The sequence below is a fragment of the Pyrgilauda ruficollis genome, unplaced genomic scaffold (assembly GCF_017590135.1).
Source record: "Pyrgilauda ruficollis isolate IOZ18807 unplaced genomic scaffold, ASM1759013v1 scaffold24, whole genome shotgun sequence".
NCBI classification, from domain to species: domain Eukaryota; kingdom Metazoa; phylum Chordata; class Aves; order Passeriformes; family Passeridae; genus Pyrgilauda; species Pyrgilauda ruficollis.
Window position 1 is genome coordinate 4,110,606 of NW_024523648.1, and position 12,755 is coordinate 4,123,360.

The following is a 12,755-nucleotide window of genomic DNA, read 5'->3' on the forward strand; positions in this document are numbered from 1 at the left end:
AAAATATTATGTGGCATTCTCTGAAGGATGCTCACTTGGCAATTTGCCCCTATAATGACACAACCAGAGTTTTCATGACAACAAACGATTATTAAAAAGGGCTGTTAAAAGCCATATCATGCTGCTAATGTCCCCAATATATTTTGAAAATAATGGCTATGATCCACAAACTGTTTTCACCCTGCCTTTATTCAACTCTCCTTAGGGAGAAAACATGGGCAACAGCAGAAATGACAGCATTCCTAACATGGCCTGCCCATTCCATCCTAGAACATGGCTTAACCATTCCCTGCTAGAACAGGGAATAAAGAAAGAAGCACGACTGGGCAAAATCAATGTAGAGACTATACCGTGCTCTGACAATTGGTTTACTCCCTCGAACATACTAGACAATGAGGCTGTGTTTGCTCTGCTGTCACTGGCAGGAGGACATCATTTCCTCTCTAATGTGCTGTCATTAATAACCTGATTTAAACCAATATTCTGGAAATTAATGCTCAGAATGACACAATTTGGCAGACACTTCCCAAGCATTAATTAGTAAAAAAAAAAAAAAAAAAAAAAAAAAGCATATAGAGCTATAAAACTTGTATGACAACACTTTATAAAAGATTTCCTTGCATTTCTATTAGCCATCACAAACAGGATTCCCACCTTACCGTTGTTTGGAGCTATATAGGTATGAAATACAAGAAATGTAATTAATCATCGGGAACCCTATGTTGTACTTGAATCTTTTAGGGAACTTTTACTGCAACTAAGACATTGAACTCAACCACGACCTGCCAGAACACAACCCCTTACCCTGCATACCCCAAAATCCAAGATCCACTACCGCCTGGGGTTAAGTTGGCTGATTATATATATATATATACATATATACATATATATATATATGTAATTTTATACGTTTTTAACTGGCACAATGAAAGCCCCGTTTGAGACCAAGTCTGAAATCTCTGTCCTCACAAAACTCCACTGCTCGACCTTCTCCCCAGAGACAAACCCACGTGGCGCCGGGACGCGGCGTCTCCGCAGGTTTTCCTGTCGGGAACAGCTGTCCAGGCGGAATAAGGGGTAAATAAATGGAAGCAACAAAAGGGAGCAGTCCAGTAGCTCCACGGGCCAGCGCGGGACTCTCCCGTGCCCCGAACTTCGGGCGGGGCATCCCCCTGGCCCTGGCTCTTTCGTCCTACCGGGAGTGCTTCTGCCTTTTGTCCTGGTTTAAAGGTGCGGAGGCGATTTTTGAAGGTGCTTCCCCCCCATACCTGGCGGGTTTTTTACATCTGCATTAGGAATAATATTTCCTTTTTGGGGAGAAGAAAAAAAAAGTAGAAGGAAAAAAAAAAAAAAAAAAAGGCTTGGATCTAAAGCATCTGCATTACTCACCACCACTGTGTCCGCTGCCCGGCTGGCGAAATGCATGCACGGAGAGCCGGGCACCGCGCACGAAGTACCCGCCGCTGCCAGAGCCTCTCAGGAAAATGAAGCAATATTCATGAGCTGACCTCACCGGGCCTGGGAGACGGAAGGGGAGGGGGGGGGAAGGGAAGAAAGCGGCGAAGGGAAGAGAAAGGAAAAGATTAAACGGCGAGAACCCCGCCCAGGCTTGAAGGCTGAATTACGTCCCTCCATCTATCTGCACATGGTGGAATAGGATTACAGCGCAAATGGGGGAAGGAGCAGGCTGCAAGCAAGGGATGCGCCCGCTTTCGCTTCCCAATGCAAGCAGGCGATCGATTATGATCCATTATTTAGCGTCCCCTTCAGGGGAGCCTGCTCGGGCCGGGCAGGGGTGCCCGGCACCTTCTGTACGGGCAGGGCTGCGGTGACAGAGCTTTCTTCCCTTTGTTCACCGCCCTCGCCTGCGCCCCTTCGGCAAGAGCCCGCTGCCGCCGGAGGGCCAGAGACAAAGGCAGTCCCGTCTCTGGGCTGCTGGAGAACATTCCCTGAGGTTATTTACGCACCTCAACACGGGGACCATCGGGTCACTGACCCTTTATTTACTCGTGTCGCGGGCAAATCTGTTTTACCTCTCTGTTCTATCGTGAGGTGAATTTACCTTTGTTCTGAAGCACCTCAGGAGGCGCTTAAGACTTTGCGCTTGAAGTCTTTCCCAATTACAAACAAAGAAAAACGGGGAAAGGTTTGCTTTCGCTCCCCTCCCTCCTAGGAGGGACCCTCGCCATGCGATGGCTTTGTGTGGGAATGTCCCGGACCCACCTGTGCCTGTGCGAACACCCAGCAAGAACAGCCTCAGGGGGAGCAGCGCTCCTCCTGCAGCACCCGACAGGTTCGGGGGAGATCCTGGGCTCTGCCTGAACCCCGGCAGCGCCTTCACGGCAGGAGGGGCGGCGGACACTTCCCTCCAGCCGTGGGGAGACTGGGTTTCCGGGCTGGAAACTCCTCCCGAAGGATAATTAAGCGATGATTTCGTGCCCATGGGTATACCAGCATATACATGCGTGCATGCATCTATATATAAACTGTATGTACACATATCCACTGGGCTTACATTTGTACACAAATGTGTGTGCATACACACGTGCTAGCACGCCTACAAAATACACATGCATGGGTTTGTACATTGCATGTAGATATATACTTATCTCTGAGGTTCTTGTGCAGTCCTTGGGTGACGGCAAGCTCAGGGGAGACAGGCTGCCCCCTTTCCAGCTCCCCCTCTCCTGACAGTCCTCTCCACCTCTCCTGGTATGCCAAGCAGGACTCAACAGATCTAAACCAGCATGTCTAGCGTGCAAAAAGGTACTCCCCCCGTGCAGGTGCATGTCCTCCAGACTCGAGCCCTGGGACTGCATGAACAGGATATATATAGATGTGATGAGTTGAGGGCAATCAGAAAATAGGAAATGGAACATTGATGCTGAATAAGAAAATCACTGGGGCGATGAAAAGATACTTTTAAAATTATTAATATTTAATGATTTTTAGGCCTTTGAAACTCATAAAAAACAACTGCACTCATACTAAGTAAAGAGAATAATTGGATGAAAACATGAGGAATGAAAATAAAAAATATTTCTGGAGTAGGAGTTGAGAAAATTTCCTATGAAAGAAGCACTAGATAGATTTTGCTAGAACATCTATGTCCTGATCTCAGTGAATATACAGAATAGAAGCATTAAGAGCAACATCACACAACATAACATTTAATTTACACAATATCATTCAGAAGGACAAGCACAGCTGTCCCTACTTTTAAGCACTGGACATTATTTACCATCCTTTCTGCTCCCTTGGTGGGTGAGTTGCCTAGATGAACTTTCTACAGAAAACAATTATGCAATGTGATGGCATCTCATACCACCTACAACAAGTTTGATCATACTTTTGGAAAGGTACAGATTCTTATTTTCTCATAGTAGTGTCCAAATGAAAACCAGGTCATCAGATTATCTTCACCTACATTGTCAGGCCATATGTCTGACAGAAAAGATCAATCTTATGGTGGTAAAAATTGCCAGTTTCTCAGTGTGGTTTGCTACGGTTGACTTAATTCTCAAAATTGCCATTCTGTCTAAACATCAGTGCTGACAGAGTTATAAAAATTGACATGGGCACAAAAATATTCTACTCATATCATTTACTTTTCTTGGGGAAATGGATAAAATCAATACAAGTTAAAGTACTCTTTTTCTAATATAAGAAGTATTTTCCACTAGGATTTTTTTTGCCAGATCTCTGTGGGCATTTTCTATTACTAACAGATGATGATTTAAAAGATACAATAATTATGTCTACCCTTCAGTAAGTGCAGTATGAAGAGACCCATATATACAAATTAATACAGTAAAAATTCCATTTATGAGCAGATCTTATTGCAGAGTCTCTAAAAACCTGTGGATTGAAATAGTACACAGAAGGAAAGGTTTTAACTTCACACAGAAAACAAGGGGATCTCAGCTGACTACTGTCATTCAGAAATGAAACAATTGACATGGTGCAGAACAGTTGTACAAATACACTGGCTCAAATGTCAGGGAAAACAACAGAAATTGAATACTAGAAATTATTTTGTAGGAAGTAAGAGAACAAAGCAGAAAATATAATTACTGGTCTCGTATAATTCCATGGTGCGGAGCGATTTTGATTACCGAGAGCAGTTCTGGTTCACCATCTCAAATCAGGCATGGCAGAAAGGAGTAAGGTTCAGAGGAGGGTGGCCAGGGCCTGAAGTGTCTCTGCTCAAGGAATGATGAGGTATGGTAGGAGTCTTTAGACTGGAGACAGGGTGACTGAGGGCAAATGTGATTTCAAGTCCCTACAAACTTTAGTAAGGAAGGTAAACAAGTGTAAAAGGTTCACTGTCACTCACAGTATCTTCCCACACAAATGGTGCAGAGATGCAAACATGAAGGAAGGAAACAAGCAGGTGATATATTTCAAAAACCTAGAAAACAGTCCTTGTGGTTAAGCTATTCAACTCCCTGACACACAGAATGTTGTGAATATAAGAGTCTAGATGAGTTTAAAAGTGATTGAAGAAAGTAACGGAAGAAAAATTAGTTGGAGACAAAAGAGGGTGAACATGCTCAAAATCCACCTCTCCTCTGACTATTTTTTTGATCTGAGAGATGGTCTGGGAGAGAGGTATGTGTTTTTGCATTCTCTTCCAACATCTACTATTGACCACAGCTAGACACCTATCAGTAAGATAAAAAAATCTTTGATCTGGCTCTGTATGACAATTCTTATCCTGTTAGTATCATGCTAGCTTCACCCCCTTTCTCTTTTCCACCTTATTTTGTTTTCTTCATTTCTATTTCATTCTTCCTCCTTAGATTTATTTTTGTGCAGAGCACTGGCAACCTGCTGCACCCTGGTAGAGCATACCTATGACTTTTTCATTACTTTTTTGCTTTCAATAGCTAGAATTGTTTTTACTCAAATTAGATCTGTGAATACCTTATTTTCTAGTCCCCATTATTGCTTGCTCATGTAGAGACATATTTTTGTGTTCAGCCTACAACTGAATTAAGTTGTATGCAGTTAAGCAAGAGATGAAAGTAGAGGAAGAGAAAGGAGAGGAAGAATTTCTCCTCCAAGCAGAGTATAGTTTAAGTCATATAAGTTTGTTTTCCTAAGTTAAGAGGATAATCCCTTTACATAACACCCTAAAAGTGTGACCGAAGCATGACCTCTTAGCTTTCAGTAGGGAATACTTTAATAACATTTCAGAAGCAGGTTGGAGAGGATGCTTTTCCAGGAAAATGCCTGGGTTGCTCACAATTGCTGTACTTTCTGCACTTGCTTACTCACCTCCTCTGCCCTCTTGGGAATATGCTGGGTTATGCTTGTTCAGAAAGAGAAGCTTCTGGAGCATGCTGTGCTAATTCATGGTACTGGCACTGCCCCAGCTGGCAGAGGCTGCAGTTTATCTCCCTGCCCAGGAGGATGTGCTGGACACCCCAGGCCAAGGCCCGTTTTCTCTGTCCATACAAAAAAATAGAAAAAGTTTGAGACTTTAATTCTTTAATTTACCTATTTCTAATATGTTGACTAAGCAACTCAAGTGGAAATTTGAGATTAAACAATGAATACATTACAACTTTTCTGTTTTCTTATATACTTGTAAATGGAAGAGCTTTCGAGAGGTACTGCATAGCAGAATAGTACAGCACCAAATCATCACACTTCAAAAAGAAGAAACCTTGATGTCAGATAAGACTAATACTTGGCTGAAAAAACAAAGTTAAACCCCAAGTATTTTAAGTTCATACAACTCAGTAGAATGGAAATAACAGCACCAAATAATTTGTTAAAAGACACATAGTTTGGCATACCTGTTCAGCCAGATCGTTATATAAAGTCGTGGTGGTCTGATTGCCATTTCTCCCTTCCTTTTTCCTCCTCCTTAACAGCTGCTTCTCAGCCAGAGACAGCTATAGCATGGCACACTGAGGCTGCACCTTCTGTTCTTCAGCAGACCCTACCTACCAAGGGGACAGGATGCCCCACCAAAGGTACAGCAGTGCCATCTGCACCCTCCCTGGCAAGTCATTCCCATGGGAGAAGTAGGTCATGTTGCCTTTTACTGCTATGTAAAGAAAGCAGCTTCAGCTACCATACCTGTAAGGGATCACCTGCATCCCAGTTCAGGAAGTCTGGATCTCATGCACTCTGTCAGACCTCTCTTGCTTTAACCCTTGCATTCAAACACCTCACTGTATTCTCAGACTCACAAGATTGTGAGGAGGCACAAAAAAATTTAAATTGTAATGAAAATTAGAGGCATATCTTGTTCCAACAATGAGGAATTAAACTAGATGAAATTAGGTCTCTTGCTTTTACAAACTAAATTATTTTAAAATAAAGGCTTTGTTCTAATTTTGCTGTCACACATTTAATTCAGCCTTTCCAAAGGCTTCAGGAAGTTTCATAATTCTGGGGTTTTTTTCTACAGTAATCAATTGTACTTATTGTTCAGAGATAATAACAGAATTGAACATGCCCTGAAACAGGCCAGTTCTGCTCAACCATTTCTAATGATAAAAAAATTTCTATCAGTCTCTCTCTGTCTCTTCTGAAATTGCTATACTTTATTTTACTAGAGTGATTTAAAAAAATAGTATCAATTCTGAATTTAAGACACTGAAAAAGGTCTCTGTATTGCCGTGTTTGCTGCCATTCTACTTTCTCATACTCTTTTCAGAGGATAAGATTACAGCAGACTTGCATAAATACAATCATGTATGCACATATCTGAATAGTCTATATATTGCATTAGTATCTAAACCTCATTGATTATTTAATGAGGCTAATGGTAGAGGAACAGTAGAGAAAATTTTATAGCAAAGACTCTGGGAATGAAAGGCAAAATATGGAATTCCTCTGGATTAACCAGTCTTGTACCCTGTCTCATTGCATTTTGTATAGCATGCTCACTGGCTGCTGAAGGTAAACAATATTTCTTTGGACACTAACACAGTACCAGTATGTTCAAACAGCTTTTCTAGGAAGATATTTCAAATACAAAGTATTTTTGATGCAGATAATCAATTGCGGGTGATCTCAGTCTTAAAATGACTGGTCTTAAAAGAAATTAGTCATGAGCAGGCTGTATTCTGGGATCTGCCTGCTTCCTCCTGAAAGGGAGGCTGTGCCACAACCTGGGCATCACGCTGAGAGGTGGCCCACAAACAGTATGAAGGTCTTATTGTCTATCTTAATCTTTAAAGTCTTCATTGTGACTTTCCTGAGCAGACTGCAGAGCTTCTTACCCCATGGTGTTCCACCCCAGCTTAAAGCAAGTGAAAACAGTGGTTCTAGCATGCCAGGGGGTTGCAGACTCCTTCCTCTGTGCCTAAAGAGAGTTTGGGAGAAGCAGGGCCATCCTAGTCTCACACATCTGGTGACCAACAGAACACAGTACTTTTCAGGGGTCTCCACAGTAGGTGATTTTTCTTCATTTATTTGTAGGCACTAGAATGCCCAATTCCCTTTGAATGCTAGGGGACTTAGGTCCCTAGCTTGGAAAGGCAGGGAAGATGTGAGGAAACAGGTGAATAAACAGTCTGCATTTTGTTAGCTGAGAGGTTTGAGAGTGTTTTATGTTTTTATTTATTCCTCACTTAATGTTAATTAAATTTTTATTTCCTCCCTGTTAATTTGTTATGCTTGTTTTGATAACTTATGGAAGTGTATAATTGTTTAGGCTGGGACTGTATCTTCTTACTCTGGCTTCCAGGTGGCATCGCATTACCATATACATAAGCTTCCAGATGAAAATTCCACCTAGATTTTCCAAGACCTGATGTTAGATAATTAGTTTCTTATCCACGTGTGATACCTCCTCAATTATTCTCTGCCTTTTTGTCCTCTTCTTATGGATAATCGCTCTTTACTTTGCCTTTGGTTTTTCTGCTACTTTTTCACTACAACCTGCATTTTAGGATCAGTGGATTTTTGTACATACCATTTCTAAGCTTAATGCAGTTTTCAGAGGTAACTATTGGACTAGAAACATTTGAAAATACTGTCAAATTTATCTCTGCTCCTTTTTTGTCCTAAACACCTGTGAGACCTCAACATAAGTAATCCTGAAAATAAGGTTTTTTTGTTTCTATGTCTTACTGGATTTTGTGTATGATGACTGGACATTTTAGTTGCTAATTCACACTTACAAATCCTATAAAAAATCGCTGTATTTAGGCAAGCTGCTGATTAATAAATCAACAGTGAATGAGATCCTTTGTTCAACAATTTGCTGGGCTTTTTATCAGGCCTGTTATGCTGTTATCTACATCCTGGATCATATCCAAGCTTCTTACATAATGCCCTAGCACTTTTAGAGAAATTAGAGGACTCTGGCACTCATCAAAACAATAAAATCAGGATATCAGGTTTTCCAGCTGGTGCACGTGCACAGAAAAAGCTCTGTAGGTGTATTGAGAAGTACGCATGGCAGATCTGTTGCAAGGCTTTTGACTCAGGGGCCGAATTTTGATTCTGATTTAAAGAGCAAGTGAGAAAATGATTTTCTCCAAATCTGATATTGCTGATATTGCTTTAGATGGTTTTAAGCGGCAGACAGTGGATCGGCGTGGCTGCACCTAGAACAGCTCCCGTGCTCTGGGGAGCCGCTCGCTGTGCGAATGAGGCCAAGTCCCCGTTTCTATGGCGACTTCACCTGCCGTCACCCCATCAAGCAGCCCCTCTTCCATTCCGTGGAGCTGAGGAGGGAGAGGAGGGGGAGGCAAGGATGGAGTGTTTCCAAGGAGGAGCCTGAGAAACCAGTGTTGGTGTATTGTAGTGTCAGAGTGTCAGGGGATGGACAGAGGCAGTCCCTGCAGGGCAAGTTCCAGGGACATGCTGGGCTCCTCCACCCTAACCCTGCACTCCTTGCATCTCACAGAAAGCACGGCAGAGACATGACAGCGATGGCCTGACCTTGTTTGGAGTCTCTGTAGAGAAATGTTTTTCAGCACAACACATGTACCCTGGTGTAATTCTATTACGGCCAAAACAACAATCAAGCTTTGTGGAGTAAGGACAGCCCCAGCGACACTGCAGTCCTGCAAAAAGGCTCTGGGTGACATTGCCATAGCAATATGTAAACCCTGGACAGCTGATGCTGCTGCCCACAGAGAATCAGGATGTTGCAGGACAGATCTGAGATAATCCTTTATTGATCTGAGGTTCAAGAGACCATAATTGAAGCACAATTGCCCCTTAAGCTTAAGGTAATGCCTTTGTGTTGAAAAGGGTGCTGCAGAATGAGTCTTTCTGCTCCCCCTGTTCTGAGTCTGAATGTGAGGTTAACTTGGTATTTATCCCAACAAAGTCAGCAATAAATCCAAGTGTTTTTGTTTGGCCAAGCTAATCAATTATTAATGAGATATATATACAGGAGAGGATGCCCTCCAGGTTTCATTCATTATTGAGGAAGGAAGTCCAAAGAAGGCACATAAACTCACCCTGCCATGTAGTCATAGTTGCTCAAAAGAGCTGTGATCCACTCTTTTCAAACCCACCTGCTTTTCCCACAATCCAAGTTGTCTTGTAATTGTAGAAGAAGCATGTGTAAAGAGCAACAAATCTTCGTTCTACAGAGATATGCCTTTAAATCTTCTGGGGCTAAATCTTGGCTCCGTTAAGGTCAATAGCTAACGTCACACTCTTGTCAAAATGACCATCCCTAATGTTAGGATTTCTTGGACATTTTGGTCATTGTCTCCTCTAAGCTGGCACAGGATTCTTCATCCTGATTTGAGTACTGACAGATTTAATTTAGAAGATTTACTAAGCCAACTGCTATAAAGTAAACATCTATTTTCAAATCACTGATTGTTTCTGCCATGACTAGAAAAAAAAATGTTCTGTTCACTTGAAATACTTATATAACCTGAGAACTTCTGTGAATAATAATAATAATGAATTGTAGTAATTGATTTTATTAAAACATCAATTGTCTTTGCATTTACAAAAATTTTTATTACTTAAAAAGTATAAGAAAAATAAAAATAATTTAATGAAACAAAGTAAATGTTCCTAGTTTTATAATGAAGTTTTTCCTTCAAAAGGAAATCTGTAGTTACTGGAAAGGAAGGCTCTCTCTTCTGAGCTGGAGCTGCTAATGCTCAGGCACAGAGCCAGGCAGTGCATCCCATCTCCTCTTTGATGCTGGCCATGTGCCTTATGACTTCCTGTTACAGTCCCCCAAAGTCATGATAATATTTGCTGCCATGTCTTCTTTGCCTACCCTTCAGATCTAGTTCTGGAATGAGACATGAGTAACAGACTAACTCAGGAAAGTTAAGTCCTTTTTCTCAAAGATGACTGGGTTAATTTCTTTTAAGGAAAAAAATCCTAAAAGGCTTTTACCCACTTTTCATTTGCACATATTTTCCATTAATCCATCATAATTTTAAAGGTGCTTAACTGAGTTGATGCAAAAATTCAGCTTTCATTTTGTTTGCCATACTTTTAATAACTTGAATACCAGAAACTCTAGTTTTGTAGGTTTCACTACCATTAAAGCCCACAAAAAGACACATGAGAAAACTCACCTTGAGCCCTCTTTAAAGAATAAATATCTTCTTCAGTGACTGTTGTGGTGTCACTCTCTCATTGCAGGATGTTCTGTGAGCCATTGGGAGTCTGTGTGCATCTTGTAATTAATATCAAAGCTTTGGCAAAGGGTCAAGCTATTTCTTCAAGCAGTTTTAAAGTGTAACTCAAACCCATGTGCTCTGATCAACTATCCTTTCAAATGGCCTGATTCAAGCCCTTGAGGTAATGGTGACCTGCACCACTGATGTGGAATGAGCACGACACAGAGTTATTTCCCTGGCTGCCTGGCGAGCACATTAGTGCATGGGCACTGCCCCTGACCAAGGAGCTCTGGAAATAGCATAGATCAAAACCTCTCTGGGGCAAGAGCAGCTGCTAGTCCACTTTCCAGACAGTAACATTTGAGATTCTCCCATTCAATATTTCTACAAATTATGCGAGACTCAACATATCTGGACAGGGACCTGTTTGTGTCTGTAACTATATCCACCCTGAGACATGGATTCACCGCTTGGTTAGTGTTTGAACTGTGTCATAAGGACATCATACACACGAGGGTCATAGGGATCAGAGGAGCTGTTTCTTGCTGGAAAGACAGAAGCCACAATGGCTTCAAAGCCTTTCCTCTGAGCCAAAGCCCTTTTCTGTACACTACCACGTTACCTGGTAGCGCAAGTTTCATCTGGACCAAAACCAAGCTAACTTAGTCCAAGTACAGCATGTGATGTTTATGCCAGTTTAAGGAATTATCCTGACTGCAGCAAAAGAGTTGATACCTGGTTCAGTATTAAAACTGCTGGCCAAAGTGGTTTTCTTGCCAAAGCATTTGGAAAGCATTGTTGCTATTAAGCATTTGTGTAAAATCCTTCTGTAGCACATTGCCACAATGTCTGGCACAAGTAGCCCTAAAAGTAGATGTACCCTCTCTTTGCACCAGTCCTTTGAGATGGAGACAGCTGACTGGGAGAGAAATATAGATTTTTTTACTTCAGTGTTACAATTTGGCATATGTGTATACTTGCCAGCATATTAAAAACATGTTCTAGTCCAGTCTTCTGATTCTATATAATTTTTATTTCAGTTACATGTGAAAGTGATGGGAGATTGAAAAGTTATATAGCATCATCTAGTGTTCATATACAAATTTACAGGAGCCTGCAGTTCCATCACCCTCAATTATTCAGATTAACTGGCACCAGTGTTGACTCCAAAGGAAAATGTGAGATAAATTCCTTATTTCCAGCTGTTGGCCTGTGGACTCTAAGGAAGGAAAAAAAAAAAGAAAAATAAAAAGAGCTGTGCTATACCCATACTGTTAGCATTCACAGGAGTGGGGCAAGAATATTAAGTATTTTCTTGCAAGGTTTTTAACAGATAAGGCTAAGCCAAAGAATTTTGGTGTGTGATTTTAATATAAGGATGGTAGAAACCCAGGATTAGAATGCTTTATTTTTTAAGCACTAGTTCAAACAAAGAGAATCAGAACAGGAATCCAAATATTGCCTCCAAGGCTAAGAATTTTAAATTAAATTACTTTGAAGGAAACACAATAGAAATCCAGGAGGACATCACAGAGTTCAGAAACCTGCCTTCTATAAAACATGTCTGCTTATGTTCACTTTTCTGGAGGGAGAAAAAAAATCTTAAAAGCTTAAGATTTCAAAATTTTAATATTGGTTTTCCTTAACTGTGTACTGTTGTTTTATGTGTAGAATAGCTAGTAGAGAGGTCTGTGCTAATGCAAAAAAGAGAGAAAATAAAGAAGGAAAAAAAGTACTGGTGTCTCAGGTTTTAGCTCATATTTTTCAGATTATGTGCTGCTTTATTGTGTAGTTCTGAGCTTCATATTAGGGGATAGTAAGCTCTCTTCGCAGGGTTGATAGACAAAACAATTCCTTCTCTAGCTGGGGTATGGGACAAATGATCCAAATTTCAGGTCCAAGAGCATAAACAACAGCAGAATGAAGAGAGAAAAACAAGAAGGATGGGACTTCATGGGCTAAAGCTACAACTGGACAATTAGCTCCAATACGCTAATGGACCAGAACTTATAAAAGTGTGAGACCCCATGACTGGTTGTCCATTTTGTGACCATTTTGGGTTCATCTTGGGTGTAGCTCTGGCTGGGCTCTTGTGCTGCCCGAGGTGTATCTATGGAGGCCTTCTAATAAATATCTGCTTTATTCTTTAGCTCCATCTAGCCTCTGTTCTAGGTCAGCCTT